This window comes from Miscanthus floridulus, chromosome 19 (genome assembly GCF_019320115.1).
Source record: "Miscanthus floridulus cultivar M001 chromosome 19, ASM1932011v1, whole genome shotgun sequence".
Lineage (NCBI taxonomy): Eukaryota > Viridiplantae > Streptophyta > Magnoliopsida > Poales > Poaceae > Miscanthus > Miscanthus floridulus.
Window position 1 is genome coordinate 103,660,942 of NC_089598.1, and position 14,248 is coordinate 103,675,189.

Genomic DNA, 14,248 nt, shown 5'->3' on the forward strand with positions numbered 1-14,248 from the left:
CCATTTGGATTGACTTCCTTATCAAATTAGCTTTCCATCCATATGTGAATCGTCAAAAACAGAGTCCGGATGCGTCCTGGGTGACCAGTTTAAGGCAGACTGGTCCTGGAGGCCGAGACAGACTCGAACTTGAATTGCTTTGGGCCTCCACCTCGGGGACTCGAACCGAATTAGCCTCGGACCTCCTTCTTGACTTGGGCACCCTTGCTGGCTTCCTACCCCTCTATACCATGTGCCAAACATGGTCATATACATGGGTGTCATGTCCTCATATGCGCCCACTCCGATGATTCATGAGCCATTTTTCTCACTACCTGCTGTCGATGCACCGACAGTGCAAGATACTGTGGTGCCAGCACCTGTTGTTATTCTGCCTGTGGCAACAATGAATGACGATGAGGAACCTGTTCTTTAGGATCCTGTAGAACCTATTGCCACACATGAGAGGGAGCAACAACAGCCTCAAACAGAAGATGTGCCAAATGTGGAGACCCCTAGAAGGTCTGAAAGAGTTAGAAAATCAGCTATTCCCGCTGACTATGAAGTATACAACACTGAGGAATTTCAAATGGAGGATGATCCCACCTCATTTGAAGAAGCCATGAGAAGTGATCATTCATCAAAGTGGCTTGAGGCCATGGAAGATGAAATGAAATCTATGAATGCCAATAAAGTTTGGGACTTGAAAATAATTCCTAAAGGAGCCAAAACAGTAGGCTATAAATGGGTCTACAAAACAAAACTTAACTCTCAAGGGAATATAGAGAGATATAAAGTGTGACTTGTGGCAAAAGGCTTTACGCAAAGAGAAGGGATTGATTACAATGAGACCTTTTCTCCAGCCTCATGTAAGGATTCCTTTAGAATCATAATGGCATTAGTGGCATATTACGATTTAGAATTACATCAGATGGATGTAAAGACGACTTTTTTCAACGGGGACTTGGAGGAAAATGTTTACATGGCACAACCAAAAGGTTTTGTAATGGAAGGAAAGGAACAAATGGGATGCCGCCTAAAGAAATCCATTTATGAATTAAAACAAGCTTAAAAACAGTGCTACTTGAAGTTTGATCAGACAATAAGGAATTTTGGGTTTAAAGAGAACGTAGAGGACAATTGTGTTTATGCAAAGTTTAACAATGGGAAGTTTATCTTTCTTGTTCTATATGTAGATGATATCTTACTTGCTAGTAGTGATGTCAGTCTACTACTAGAGACAAAGAAGTTTTTGTCCTCAAAATTTGATATGAAAGATCTTGGTGAAGCTTCGTTCGTTCTACGGATCGAGATTCAACGAGATAGAAGTAAAGGGGTATTAGGACTGTCACAAAAGGCATACATAGAAAAGGTCTTAAAGAAATTCAGTATGCACAAATATAGTCCCTCACCTGCTCCTATAGTCAAGGGCGATAGATATGGGGATTTTCAATGCCCTAGGAATCAGTATGAGATCGATCAAATGAAAACGGTTCCATATGCTTCAGCTGTCAGAAGCTTGCAATATGCTCAAGTATGTACGCGCCCTGACTTATCATTTGTTACCGGGTTACTTGGCAGATTCTAGAGCAATCCTGGAACAGAACACTTGAAATTAGTAAAGAAAGTCTTGCGTTATTTGCAAGGAACGAAAAGCCTCATGATGACGTATAAAAGATCAGATTCACTCCATATAGTGGGATATTCAGATTCTGATTATGCGGGAGATGATAGAAAATCCACATTTGGATATGTATTCACTCTCGCAAGGGGAGCTATTTCATGGAAAAGCTCAAAGCAAACTATCACTACATCGTCCAAAATGTATGCCGAGTTTGTAGCGTGTTATGAGGCAATGGGGCAGGTGAACTGGCTAAAGAAGTTCATACCCGGTTTGAAGGTGGTTGACGACATCTATAGGCCACTTAAGTTATACTGCGATAATAATTCGGCAGTACAGTATGCTCACAACAATAAGTCAAGTGGTGCTGCCAAACACATTGACATAAAGTATTATGTTGTGAAAGATAAAGTCCGGGATCATGTCATACGTCTTGAGCATATAAGTACCGAAAAGATGCTCGTGGATCCGCTTACAAAAGGCTTACCACCCAACGTGTTCAGAGAACATGTAGCCGGCATGGGTTTAAGGGAAAGCCTATAATTCCTGGACAAAAGAAGGCCCAAAGTTAAGTATCTATTTCAGAATAGATTGGTGTGTTGTAGTTGTTAAATATATCGGCAATTGACCGTGACCATGAAACATGCTCTATGCGCTAATCTGTAATGGAACGAACAAAAGTAAATGATATGAAATTGAAAGATGGTAGGAGATCAAGGGAGAGATTGTTAGATTGATCTCTAATCCCAAACTGGGCCCAATGGCCCAGTTGGGCCTTTGATCCGCGCTCTGATCGGGGCGCCCAGCCCACTATGGCTGGAGGGCCCCTGTCACACTACGCAATAAATAGAGGTGGGGCCGGCGGCTCTGTGTACGAGGTTCGCTTGAGCCGAGCTCCCCACCGACAAACCCTAACCCGATCTAAAGAGAGTGCTGCCAGCGACGGGGAGACCCACTGAGTTCGCCGTCACCACCGGACCGCGGCACCTCGCGTCACCGTCGCCTCTGCATCGTCACCACTACGCTGGACTCCACCGCGCCGAGCTCCCACGACACCGGCGTCCACGCGGTTGCGGCGCAACTGCGCCAGGGCGAAGTAGATGAACCAATTTCTCTATCTAAGTAAGATGTTTACCCCCTGATCTACGTTTCAGAGGTACTGTGTATCTAACACTAATATGTTAATTAGTACATGCTTTGTATGCCCATTAAGATAATAGTGATACTAATTAACATATTTTATCTATAACTAGCGATTATCATGACAAAATTAGTGTTAGTGTATATTTATTTCATGTATAATTAGTTGTTATTTAAATAATATAAATATAATTAGTCAAGTATTCTCATCTCTGCCGTCAAAAAAGTATTCTCATCTCATCCACACTAATCCATCTAACAAAAAAAGATAAATGGCTCGTTCCATTCATCCAATCAAACAGACAATACAGATATCTATATTCCAAAATTCATAGATGATGGTCATATGTTATCTACCATTGTCCTCAAACCAAACACTTATGTCCGTCAACTTGAAAACATAGAGTAGTATGTGGTTACTTCGCTGCGATTTGGTCACTTAATCTGTAGCCTATATATTAAAATCATGGAAGCTTTTAATTTCTGATCATAGGTGGTGGAGTTCCTATAAATCTATAACACACATATATGCATGATCACATATGGGCCATGCATATAGCCTTTCTCCAGCAATTTAACACAGTGGGATTTGTCGGTTGCTGATTGAGCTAGCTGGCCTATGATAGACGACGACAATGCTGCATGCAAGCTATTCCAATTCCAATTCATTCCAACACACACCCCACTATAGCTTACCTCTTGGCTGCACATCTCTGTCCATGCTTGTCAGACTTCCACCACCGGCGACCTTTTCTGCTCCAGCTCAAATCAGCTTGCTGAATCCTCCATGCTCTCTCTTCTCCTTTAGATTATTCATGGATCAGTAGCAACGGGTTTCTCATCGAATGTTTGGACACATACATGGAGTATTAAATATAGACTAATTACGAAACTAATTGCACAACTTGCGACTAATTTGCGAGACAAATCTTTTAAGCCTAATCAGTCCATGATTTGACAACGTGGTGCTACAGCAAACATGCTAATGACAGATTAATTAGGTTTAAAAAATCATCTGGCAAATTAGCCTCCATCTATGCAATTGGTTTTATAATTAATCTATATTTAATGCTCCTTATTAGTATCTAAACATTCGATGTGACATGAATTTTAGGAGCGCCTAAAGAACCAAACACCCCCTAAGTCATGGTATAATTTTTTTGCATTGACCACAAGTCTGAGCAGCGGGATGTGATTGAGTTAGTTAGTCTCGGTTAGATGAGATATAAAGATAACAAATAAAGATACGCGCCCGCTGATACATATATATCAGTGGGATCTGCGATTGGGTTAGTTATTTGTCATGATTGCAGTGAGTAGTCTCTGTCCGTCCATCCTTTCATGCATCGACACTGGTTTTTTGCTTGATCGATGGAGTAAGTGGTGTCACAGGAGTTTTTTATATATGGAATGAGGTGATGTGTGAGGAAGAGTTTTTTTTATTGAAGAAGCATTTTATTAACTCAATATAATTACATCGAGTTGATACAACCACCTTGATATCATTTTCGACCTCTGCATTAAAACACAAGGCCTATAAAAAGTTATTTTCTCGACAGATACAAACACTCTAGTGACTAACAATCCGAAGACTAGAGCGCCATCCATGTGCCTGGGTAAAAACTTCCTTGACCGGACACTCCACCTGTTGCCATGCCACTATGACCAAATCCCATGAATACAGCTTCTGAGAAAATAACCTAAGTACGAAGCTAGTGGATAATCAAGTAGATAACCTGCAAAGGAACATTGCTTTTTTTTTTTATCAAAGACCATGTCATTTCGATAGAGCCATAAAGACCAACATGTTGTCGTTGCTCCTAGCAGGAGTAGTGTTCTCAGGTACGTTCCAATTCCCCGTAGCCAACTACCAAACATATGTGGTACACTATGGGGTTGAGAAAGTCCTGATGGCGCCAACTGTATAATAGAACAAACTATTTTTGCAAATTAACATTCAAAAAGTAGGCGTTTAATCATCTCATCCTTGTCACATAAAGCAACATGTCTTACTACATCGCCAATTGTGCTTAGCTAACTTAATTATCCTTTGTTATTATTACACCCTGTAAGTACTAAAGGAATATTTTAATTTTTAAAGGTGCCATCAATTTTCATAGCCGATTGTTAATGTTTGGGACATCAAGTGGATCATAGCAAGATAAAGAGACTTAACCGAGAACTGTCCATATTTGATTAAGTTTTAGGGAAATTCATCTTGCTCATAAGTAAGGACAATGTTATAAATACGTGGAAGCAATCCAGTATTCCAGTGCCGGCTCTAGGGGTAGGGTACGAGGTGCGATGGCCGAGGGCCTAAGTGGAGGAGGGGCCCAAACCCAGGTATACAAACCCCCAGGTCCTATAGTCTATTAGATATTAGCAAACTAATGAGAAGAGAGACATAGAACTGGCTAGGCGGCCTAAAAAGACAACATCGGTATTTCTTTTCTATTTTTCTTTCTCCACGGCCCTCGGGTAGAGAGAAGGCGAGGAGTCACGCTGCACACAGCACACTCTGATCGTGAGTTCGCGACGTGCGCCTTACACACGCGGAACTGGCGAGCTGCGCCGCCGCAAAGAGCTAGACTACCGGAGACACGGACACGGCGCACGAGGACGGCGACCAGGTAGGGCTCCACGACAACGACATCTTGATTTTTGGCTTCTTACGAATTGCGATCACCAATCAGTTGTTTAGCCCAAGGTATTTTTTTCTTTTTCTTTTTAATCCAAATTAATTATTTGTATAGTATTCCAGACTTCTAGTACTTTGTACCCATATAGTCATATTTTTCTTCTAATTTAGGTGTTAGAATTTTAGAATGTTACCTAAGAAACATTTGTCATGGGTGAGAAAAAAAACAAATATATTGTTTTTTTAATCTATATTGTTCCTCGATAATTATCATACATCTACAAATATATTGCTTAATCTACATTGTTTCTCGATAATTATCAGATATGTTAAATTTAAAATATGTTATTGAATTTGCTTTCGTTTTGCAAGTAAAATTAGCGCCTATATATTATAAGATTCTATACATGGTCAAGAGGGGCTGTTGCGACGAGATCGCGAGAGGACCCTTAAAATCCTAGGATCCGCACTGAAGCAATCGTTGATACTTCGATGCCTTCCATTGAAGATAATGTCATTTCTCGCACCCCAAAACCGTCCAACACATGAGAATTACTGCATTAAGGAAGAAGCCGAGTGGAGATGTGTCTTCATCAGTAAAAATCACCTCTGGGAAGGAGCACTGCACTGGAAGGTTTAGTCCAAGCAAGTTCCAGCAGTCCTTTGCAAAGTTACACTTGAGGAATAGATGATCCCTAGTTTCTTCTACTCCTTCCTAACAGAAGACACATTTGTAGGATTCTAGAAACATGTCCTTTAATATTTTATTAGTGCTGTTCGCCGTTTGCACCCGGTAATAACTTGTTACCTGGATCAAGGGTTATCCATGTACTATGATTCAGAAACGTAGTTAATTACGTAGTAGTAGTACGTACATGTTTTGGTGACAGCCTGACAGGCAAGACGACGTTGCGGAGAAATTTGTCCCTAGCTACCTCGGACGACGCGGAGTGCACTGGCATGTGAGTTTCAGTGCACACTGGACGCTTGCAAAGCATGCATGAGCACGGGCGGCACACGGAACTCGCTTCAAAGGAAACCGGAGAGAAAAGACTAACATTTATACAATAAAATAAAACCGGCGCCAACCGTATTTAACTTCTATTTAACAGGCGCCTGAATTCTCTTTTCTTCTCGGGTAACACAGGACAACCATAGAATTACCGGTGCATGTCTTCATCTTTATTGATCACTAGGTAGCGTGTCCGTGCGTTGCTACGGGATAGCTAACATTTTATACTTAAAACACACGGATCGCACGATAAGATAACAATACTGTAAAAATTAAATATCAATGTTAAAGTGACATTTAATTCAAAAAACAAAGTGTGTGAAATTAACACAAGTCACGGAGAGCGCGACGTCGTAGGCTCACAAACTCTACTTTATATATTTTTTCCGTGATGTGGCTAAGATAACGTGGATGAAGCAGGGAGGCGTGGAATCAGGAGACTGGCGAAGGTTTCCTTTTGGTTCGTCCAGCGCGAGGTTTCCTTTTGAACGCTCGCGGGGTGGCGAGGTTGGAGCCGCGGTATCGCACGGACGGAAGGGGGGAGCGACCCAAAAAAAGTCGCACAAAAAAATTGTATTACTTTTGTTCTTTTTAGTTGTAGGAGATGAGTTCAGAACTGCGAGCATTGGAGTGATCCGCGACATAAAGGGAGGTCTAACATGTCAAGGCAACAGGAATAATGCATGTCAGGTACATATAAGAGATTGTAGCCATGACACCTTCAAAAAGGAGGTCAAGAGCCGCTAAATAAGAATCTGGAAAAGAAACAATACAAACAATAAGGTGGGCAGAGAAGGTAACCTTGAACAGCACAATATAATAAGGGTAATGAGTAAACTAAGTCCCTATCTTTGGAGCGCTGTAATTGGTGCAATTTAAAGAACAATGAGCAGGAATATATGTGGATCATGGCATGAAGTGACAATATGAGGACACGCCTCTAAGCACTTCAGGAAAATACAACACAAAGACATCTGAAGTACACGTTGTGTAGTAATAAAGGCCACTCCATGGCAGATATAGTTATCGTAGGAGCACATAATTTCACCATGTTAAACAGTGAAGCACAGTGTGTGGAACCCAAATGCAAAATAATTTAGTGTGAGTGATAAGGGCAAAGCATGGCATGTATAATTTCAATGGAAAACTGAGGAATCTCACCATTGTGACTACCCCAATGGAAGGTAACCTGTAGACAGCAGGAAGTCGTCAGAGAAGGCTTTGCAGGAGCTTTTCAATGTTGGCATGGCACGATGATCCATCAGGTCCATCTGTAGTGGTGAAAATCACGGTGTATGATAACACTGCCAACTAAAATGCATAGAGCAAATAATTAGCTTCAGATTTGGATGGAACAATCCTAAGAACTAAAAATAGAATCTGTACAATCCTAAGAACTACCAATAGAATTTGTACATATGAGCGGCACTGCATCTATGAAAAGCTGAAGCGTGTAAAAATGCTGCACTGTATTTGAAGCTTAATGGGCAAGGCAACACTGCTCCAAACGACGACGTATTCTGAATCAGAGCTCACACGCCATGCATACTAAGTTAAAGACACTCACAAATGATAAATTTCGTAGAGATCTAACAACTCATTCGGTGTCAAAAACTAAGTCCGACTTTTGGAACTCATCAAACTTTAATCTTTCAGACCTGAAAACTTGAAGTGTTAAAGTTAATAAGGAATAGATAGTAGAAACTAAAATGAGAAGCCACAGAAGGACCCAATAATCATTCAGATTTGATCATAACAAAAACAAATACAGGTAATAAGATAACAGCATCTGTCAAAAGAATTTGCAAATATGATGAAATAAAAACACACCTATTGTTCTCATTTGTAAACTGGAGCATTGTTTTTTTATCAGTGGGTCCAATCTGGCTTTGTTCCCAACTGAAATCAACCATTGAATGGCGGACTTGACTAATATAAGTTGCATAGGGAAAAGAATGGGAGTGGGTATGTCAGTATATCTACACAAACTAATGTAGCTATAAAAGTATTGCATCCTATAGCTTAAGCTGTCCCACTACGGAAATGAACCGATGATTGTTGAAATAGTTATGACTATGAAAAATCACATGCACACATGCTATGAATTTCTATTTCTAGGAAGCAGAGAAGATAAACCAAGAAATCTTTATTAGGAGCAGCAAATTTGCGTTAGCCTCACTGAAGAACTTAAGAACACAAGTCTATGAATAGAATAAGCACACAATGAACCAGAGAAAAAAATGTGACACCTGAAAAAATATCAGAGAAGAAGAATCATGAATATTTTTTGTGTGTGTGCTTCGTCTACTACACAAGCTGCAACCACCCAAACCAGTGAAGCACATATATTTGGAATGGTTCTAACGAAGATGTAAGTTGATTGCCTGATGATCCAGTTTTTAATTCACAACAGCGTCATGTAAGTAGTGGTTTTATTACAGATTTAATTAATTTGGGGAACAACGAAAAAGCGTTAAAAACTGAACACTTTAAAAAATCCCCAACCAGGGATTGTACCAGTACCTGCAGTAAACAGAAGGAGCACATCTCCTTTGCACAGGTAGCACACTATGAGCGGCGGCTGCTTCTGCCCCAAACAACGACAAGGGGCCATAATGTGCGGCATGGTCAGAGGCACACAGGTCGGCCGCAATGGCTTGGAAAATACAAATTCATAGGTGGGTCCATAAATCAACTAAATCGATCAACAATAGCATTAAATTGAAGAACCAATGAGATGAGCACAGCGGTACACACCTGGTCTAAGTCATCACCCAGCGGCAGCACAGACCTGATTTGCGCCATTCTAGAAAGGCAATAGCAATATAAAGTAATGGCCATAGTGGAGCGTATTTATCATGTATGCATTATGTTACAGTACTGTGAACCCACACGCCTACGGAGAGATGGCTACAAGAATACTCACATAAGCAAACATAAATATAAAGCTATAAACAGCGTGATTCTAAAAATAGGGAGTGACCTGTGACACGTGCAAAGAGCTGAATGCTTTGCTCGGTGTAACGGAGGCATAGAGTCTGTTGTAGAGCAAACAAAAGAATTTGAAAAGGGAAGAAACAGTAGCATCAATAAACAACAGGTGTTGTAAAATCTGATTTTCCAATCAATATACATCCAATGTAAACAGCATGAATATAAAATAGGCACTAACCTGTGGCGTGTGGAGAGATTTGCAATGTTAGGGTTGCTGTAATGGCACTACGAAGTGTGCTGCAAAGCAAAGAAGGATTTAGGAGCTCAATAAATAACAGCATCCTGAAATAACAGAAGCTATAAAATGCAGTCTTCCAATCAATATTTTTCTAAGGAGCACAAAAAAATGTGCATGAAGGAGAAAACACGGGTTAAGCACAAAAACTAAAAGTACATGGGCAGCAAGAAAGATACTCATGTATTGTTCTTGTTTAAATACTGAGGTCAGGAAATCACCATGTTCAAATACTTTAATGCAATAAGCTGATATATTCCATAGATTTATTCTCTGTTAGATTTATTCTAACAGAATTCCATAGATTTTTACCGTATACATGTTTTAAACGAATGCAATCTGACAGCTGTACTTATTAGATAGGTGAGAAAAGAAAAAACACACAAACACATGGAATATCCATTACTAATAACAATTATCCTCTTATCAGCACAAGTCAGAAACACCCAGACACAACAAACAGTCACATTTCTACAGGAGCACAAGTCCACAGTATTTTTTTACATGACAAGAAACACAGTAGAAAACCAGAACCACAGTAACATTAGCAGAGGTGCAAGCATGTGGCCACGCAAATAAAAATTATCAAGATACAAGATCTCTAGATAAGCACCTACAACTTTGTCGGTCTTTCAGTAACCGTCCCAAACAATGCAAAGGATGCTTTTGCTGCAAAATGAGGGGAATATTTTAAGCCAAATTTTTTTTCGCAGACATCACATGAATGGAGAAGTTGCAATATCCCTCACATATATGTTTTACATAAGTGATCCTGAACTCAGAGCATTTGTAGGATGCTTACCAAAATCAAGGTCTAATCAAGTTTAAAAAATTGAAAGAATGCACTGGGAAGGTATGACCTCCGAACCAATAGCAATCATTATCAACAAACTAGGTGAATTAGTATTGCTATTTGGCACTGAATGTGAACAATGTTTAGATAAAGCTCTTTGCCTTTTCTAGAAAAGCAATGAATTTTTTTTGAAAAATGTGATATCAGTAAGCTCTGTTAGGCATACAGACAAATGACCTTTGATTTCTTATCTATGTAACCTGGCCCTAGATAATTGAAAACCAAGGCTGGGTTGAACAAACAACTAACAACTCGACCTCCGTATGTGCTTCCTAGATTGTATGTTAAGAGAATTCTTGCATCATTAGAAGGCATCTAAATTAACATCCTGCAATTCATAGAGCTTATTGCCAGGAAACAATTCATAATTCTGCACTAAATCAAACTTCCCTGCTGTGAAGGATGAGAATTGAGCAAGTAACAAGCACATACACTACTATTGTTAATGCGATCAAATTAAAAATGTATGAACAGATCCATGTCGATCCATTCAACCATCCTACTTCCAGATTCACACGCCATAGGTGGGCGGCCAGGGACATGAGGCATGGTGCGTAGGGCAGACGAGTATGTACCGGTGAGGAGCGGGGCGTTGGCCTCGGCGAATTAGTAGAAGTGGTGGTAACACAGTTCATGGCCGAGGCGCCGAGCACGAGCATGGAGATCTGCAATAGAATCCCCACGCCGGACACCTACTGCTCCTTCCCGGGCAGGGCGAGAGGTGGCGGCTACGCCAAGCCCGCGTCTTGTCCTCCTCTGACTCTCCGAGAAGTCCGCATCCGTGGCGCGGATCTTGTGCCTCAGGTACTTGGATCCCATCACTGTCGTGGCACGGGAAGGGGTGGGGCTGTGGTGGCGCAGCGGGGCTGGGGAGGCGGCGGCGCAATAGCTGCTTGGGGCCGTGGCTGAGGGCGAGGTCCGTGGCCGTCTGCTATGGCGCCGCCGCCCTCGATCTGGAGAGGAGACGACGGTTCCAGCCATGGGGGCACTGGATCTGGCTGCACACGACATAGGGAGAGAGAGAGGAGGTGGGGGCAGGCTCGGCGCTGGGCGTTCGCGACCTCTAGGGTTTCCTGTAGCACAAGACCGCATGCGGAGTAGAGGGAGGAGGTGGCGCTGGGGAGGCAGCCACGCCGGCAGCCACCAGCGGGGCCCCATCGCGTCGTAGATGAGGGGGGCGCGTGGAGGGAGGAGGCCTTGTCCCCGGCGGTAGCGGCGTGGACCTGGAGGCGACGCTCGGCATCCATCCAAGCAGCGTGGTGGGCCATGATGATCTCAGAGGCGCGGGCGTTGGCGCGGTGGTCCTGGATCGGCGTGGGCGAGGCACGCGTGGTGGGAGCCGGCCTCATCACTGGTGTATCCCGTAGGGCGCGGGAGCCGGGCGGACGCGTGCGGCGGCGGCGCGGTGTGGGTGGACGGGATAGAGCGAGGGATGTGGGATCCCACCAAAGGACGCAGCATGCGGGAGATGTCATGGGATCGCAGGCGTGGGCAGACGGACGAACCAAAACAAATATCGCACCAAAAAAATGTCCACACTTTGTTCTTTTTAGTTGTAGGAGATCCTGCTCCTTTGGTCAGTTGAGGCATGCAGAGCAGCCGCCTGAGATTCAGGCGCCTATAGTTTAGGTAGTGTGAAAAAATATAATATACTTTCTCTATCTATATATACATACAAGTGCTTAATATTTCCCTTTCTATTCAACAATAGTTTTTCAATTAAGAACACTATATCAGAAAAGACGATTAGTGGCGCGTCTAGAGGATTATTAGTGACGCAGAAAAATCACGTCACTTACATTGCCTTTGATGTGAAAAGATCAATGATGCATAAAAATGTGTCACTGATGTCAAGATATCAGTGACGCATACTGGAGATACCAGTGACTCGTGTTAACTAAACGCGTCATTGATAGCACATAATCAGTGACTCTTGTTAACACGACGCATCTCAAATATGTATCTTATCAGTGACACCATTGTAGCAAGGGCTGGATCTAGAGTTTACCTCTATCCATACGTCACTGATTTGAAGCTAAGTTTTTCATTCTGGTTTTGGCTTTGAGGGAAGTGCATGGAATCGATTCAGTTGGAATAAGATGATAGGAGCTATTGAATCGACGTTAGTGGCAAAATGATGATTGATAAGGAGTATCCTAAACGTAAGGCCAATGGCTAGCATACTTCATTGAACACTTAACATGATGATAGTTCCCTCTTTTGTGAATGACTAATTCTTCTCCCGGGTCTGAGTATGAGATAACAACCGCCTTAAATGAGCATCATAGGGTGTTGAATACCTACAAAATATAGTATAGAATTTAACCATTCAAGTGTCGGGAATTTGGATGATTAGAGTAGATAAGTAGTACATATTCATTAGAGTTCTTATTTATCGATCATATGTCTTATGTTTTGATCTTAATTTAGGTCTTAGAATTTATATATATATGTTACTTATACACACACATTTTTATAGTCTTAAGAGTCCAATTGTATCGAGTTCGCCCTAGAGGTTCCTCCAAAACCTAGAGCCGGCCTTGCTAGTAGCTTGCTTTTCACATCCTCTTGTCACCACATCATCCGTGAATCTGATATCAACCAGTAATTTGACGGGCGTTGAGGATGTGCATACATGCAACATGCCCTAAACTAAATGTGAGACATTAGGTGGCAATCTATGTGCGCACATGGGCTAGCTATTTTATATCTATCTATTCTTCTCATGATTTTGTTCTTTTTCTGTTGAGGGCAGTCTCAACCCATACTTTCCATGGGTAGTTGACCTCTTTGGGACTTGTACAGGTCAACAGTCAAGATTGTCAGTATTAGATGCTGAAAAAAATACTTTTTTCTTAGATTCAAATGATAATTAGGTACCATGCCACGCCATGCATGACAGTTGCATACTATATAGAAATGACACACACGTCCACGCACACCCGGAGGAGTAATAATACATAAGAGTTCCTGCAAACACACGCCGACTCTTTTGTCAGCGCGCATGTCAATAGATTCGACACACAAACTGACAAACATCATCTGAAGGTATCCTAGCACACTTGTAAACGAAATGGATGCATGGGAGGTCGATCTACTCAAAAGATGCGCAAGCGCATTCTTTATTACTAGTCACTAGTCAGGGCATTTTGGAACACGAAATATTTTCGTTGTATATTTTAGTGAAATTGAACCGACTCCTATGAATTTTTTGTGCAACTCCTATGAAATTTCTGCGTTCCAAACAGACATTAAACGTGATATACTATTATGCATGTATTGTACCTTTACTATAATTTACTTTCAAACAAAGAGACATACGAGTATGTACGTACTCATGTTTAAGCTTAGTTGTTTGAGCTGCACTTTTTTTATTTTAGTTCAAAAGTTGGCTTTCTGGCTTCTAGATTCTGTCTACTGGCTTTTTCTATAAACTTTTGTAATCTATCTATAAACTCTATAAAGCTAAACCCCACTGGCTATTTCTCTTACATGCAAGCTGTCCACCTAATCAGTCCACTATCGGATGCATTTATGACCAACTAGCATTTGCAATTATGATCTACATATCAGCAAGATACATCATCCACTAACATGCATTTAGTTGTCCACATCAGCGTACCACGTCATCTAATAACATTAACTTATAATTGTTGATCCCTTTATATAAGTAATTTTATTCCAAATCATCAGCAATTTTCGCGATAACGCGCGGGGTATTCACCTAGTAAACTTTAGTTACTCATCACACCACAAGCTAGAAAAGCTTCTCCCAA

At 41.5% G+C, this 14,248-nt stretch overlaps 1 long non-coding RNA gene across 1 annotated transcript; it reads right to left on the reverse strand.

Moving 5' to 3' along the window:
* Positions 1-6,966: 6,966 nt before the first annotated feature.
* On the reverse strand, positions 6,967-9,213 carry LOC136526730 (uncharacterized). Its single transcript, XR_010776567.1, has 3 exons — positions 8,914-9,213; positions 7,552-7,701; positions 6,967-7,044 (listed from the first exon to the last, which is right to left on the reverse strand). It is a non-coding gene; the product is annotated as an uncharacterized lncRNA (long non-coding RNA).
* Between the last annotated feature and the right edge of the window lie 5,035 nt (positions 9,214-14,248).